Source organism: Cicer arietinum, chromosome 6 (genome assembly GCF_000331145.2).
Source record: "Cicer arietinum cultivar CDC Frontier isolate Library 1 chromosome 6, Cicar.CDCFrontier_v2.0, whole genome shotgun sequence".
Lineage (NCBI taxonomy): Eukaryota > Viridiplantae > Streptophyta > Magnoliopsida > Fabales > Fabaceae > Cicer > Cicer arietinum.
In genome coordinates, this window is record NC_021165.2 from 40,696,949 (window position 1) to 40,700,263 (window position 3,315).

The following is a 3,315-nucleotide window of genomic DNA, read 5'->3' on the forward strand; positions in this document are numbered from 1 at the left end:
CAATTTCAGTTGGTTCTAATTGTTCAGATTCTACAACTTCATCCAAATAGTCATCAACCATAGGAGGAGTGTTGTTCAAGTTTTCTGCAAATAATTCATCAAACTTTACATGAACTGACTCTTCTATGGTTTTTGTTCTTTTGTGGTAGATTCTATAGGCCTTACTAGTTTTAGAGTATCGTAGAAAAATACCTTCATCTGCCTTAGGGTCAAACTTTCCTAGATGTTCTTTGCCATTGTTTAAAACAAAGCACTTACAACCAAAAACTCTAAAGTACGAAATGTTTGGTTTTCTACCCTTGTACAACTCATAGGGAGTTTTTCTAAGCAGGGGCCTAATGAGAACTCTATTGACAACATGTGTGGCTGTACTAATTGCATCTGCCCAAAAATACTTAGGAAGGTTTGAGTCTTTAAGCATAGTCCTAGCTAACTCCTCTAAAGACCTATTTTTCCTTTCTACAACTCCATTTTGCTGTGGAGTTCTAGGGGATGAGTGTATGTGTTGTATTCCATTATGTTCACAGTAGGTTTGAAAGGAATCATTTTGGAATTCACCTCCATGATCACTTTTGATGGATATAATTTTCTGGTTATTCTCATTTTGAACCAAAGTAGCAAATTTCATAAAAGTTGAGAATGCCTCACTCTTGTGAGTCAGAAAATATGTCCAAGTAAACCTAGAGTAATCATCTACCAACACATATCCATACAGGTTTCCTCCAAAGCTCTTCACTTGAGAATGACCAAAAAGGTCCATATGTACCAACTGCAAAACCCTATTGGTTTTGACCATATCTATAGAGGGAAAAGAAGTTTTAACTAGCTTACTTCTTTCACAGGAGTCACAAAGCCTATCCTTAGTAAACTTCCTGTTAGGGAGTCCTATAACTAACTGTTTACTAACCAATCTATTTAAATAATCTATATGAATATGCGCTATACGTTTATGCCATAACCAAGTTTCATCTTAATTAGATAACAAACAGCAGATAGTACTAGGCAAAGAATTAAAATCTAACATATAAATGTTATTAATTCTATCACCAACTAACTTTATACCTTTGTCATCTTTATGCTCAATTATACAAGATTGTGATGAAAAACTTACCTAGAAGCCTTTATCACATAGTTGGCTTATACTTAGCAGATTGTGTTTTAGCCCTTCTACGCACAAGACGTTTTTGATTACTGCAGTTGACTCATTGCCTATGTCACCAACACCACTTATCTTTTCTTTATTGTTGTCACCATATTTGACAAATCCTCATTCCTTTAATGTTAGAGACAAGAACTTAGACTTGTCTCCTGTCATATGCTTTGAGCATCCGCTATCTAGGTACCAAAAATGCCTGTTGGATGTCAAGCACACCTGCAACACACAATCAAAATTTGATTTTAGGTACCCAATTTAAATTGGGTCATGGGAGGTCAGTTTCAAATTTTTGTGTCTTTGCTATCCAAATATGTTTCCATCCTCTGTTGGCTAGTTTTTTTAGTTTGCAATTAGAAACAAAATATCCCTTTCTGCAACAGAAATGACATGAACTAGCAAAGGATGAACATTGATTTGATTTAGTAAATATGTCATACATATTCCTTGAACTAACAGATTTCTGACTATGTTTGACATTTCTGTTTTGCATATAACCAATACCACATCTAGTGTTATTACTTTTAGCATGCATATTTGGTTTATATCCTAGACCAGATTTTTCATTAACATGTCTCTGGTATCTAAGTATGACATTCAGTTTATCTTTACTACTAGTGAACTTCAATAAATCAGACTTTAATTATGCAACATTTTTTTCAAGTTCAATGCATCTTGCAGATTTGTCATGTGAATCGTTTTTCAGTTGTTCATACAAATCCTCAATTTCTTTATGATTATTTTTCATTTGTTCAAGCATTTTCTTTGTACTCAGCAATTGTTTAATAGAATTCACATACTCATCATACAGTTCATTGAAAGCTTCATGTAGTTCATCATAAGATGGATTAGATTGAGAACTTACCTCACTTTCAGATTCTGAATCTGTGTTTGCCATAAGACATAGATTTGCTTCTTCTTCTTCTGAAGAGGCAGAGGATTCTTCGTTGTCATTCCATGCAATATATGTTTTTCTGGTTTTGGGAGCTGGTTCCTTGCCTTTAGTCTTTGCAGTTCTATTTTTGTTTTGCAACTTGTAACACTCAGACTTTATATGACCTGTTTTACCACACTCATAACAGGTGATTGTCTTGCTGTCACTAGTCTTAGAACTTGATGGCTTTCTGAACTTGTTGTCTTTCTTTTTCAGAAATTTTTTAAACTTTTTGACAAGTAAACCAATCTCAGGCTCTTCGTCAATCTCACTGCTTGACTCATCTGACAGGCTTTCTTGTTCAGACTTTGATTGGTGCATTTGGGCTTTCAAAGACAATCCTTTTCTTTTCCTGTCAGTCTGTTTAGCTTCACTCAGTCTATGAAGCTCCATCTCGTGCTCTCTCAGTTTTCCAAACAGTGTTGCAATAGACAGGCTGCTAAGATCTTTTGATTCTGCAATGGCAGTGATCTTTGGCTGCCATTCTCTAGTTAAACACCTCATCACTTTGTCGATTTGCTGATCATTGTCAATCTCCTTACCTAGAGCATTTAGGTTGTTGACTATGTCAGTAAATCTTGTATGCATGTCATTAATGGATTCATCTTTCTTCATGCTAAACAGTTTGTACTCATGCATGAGAGTATTTGTTCTGGCCCTTTTCACATCAGTAGTTCCTTCATGTGTTTGTTGAAGAGTGTCCCACATCTCTTTAGCAGTCTTGCAGTTTGAGACCCTGAAAAATTCATCAGCTGATAATGCAGAGGTTATTATGTTCTTAGCCTTAGCATTATATCCTACTTTCTTCTTATCATCCTCAGACCAGTCAGATCTGGGTTTTGGGATTAGTGAATCACCAGTCCCAGCTATTTTAGGTATGAAGGGTCCATTTTCTACAGCATCTAGAATATCAATACCACTAGCTTCTAGAAATATTAACATCCCATGTTTCCAATACATGTATGCGGCTCCATTGAAGGCATGGGGCCTTGCAAGGGAAGCACCTTCTCCTAGATATTCAACTGAGGCCATGTACTTCTATGAGAGTTACTCTAAAGAAGGTAGGCTCAATTGTTTGAAAAGGTATATGACGGTTTTTAAAAAATGCAACAAGATTGATAATCAATTTAACAAAAGAGCACTTTTATTAAACTAATGATCAATCACGGTCCCAAGGAATTGTTTCTAAGCGAAGGTTCACACTTACATGTATTGACTAATTACTAGT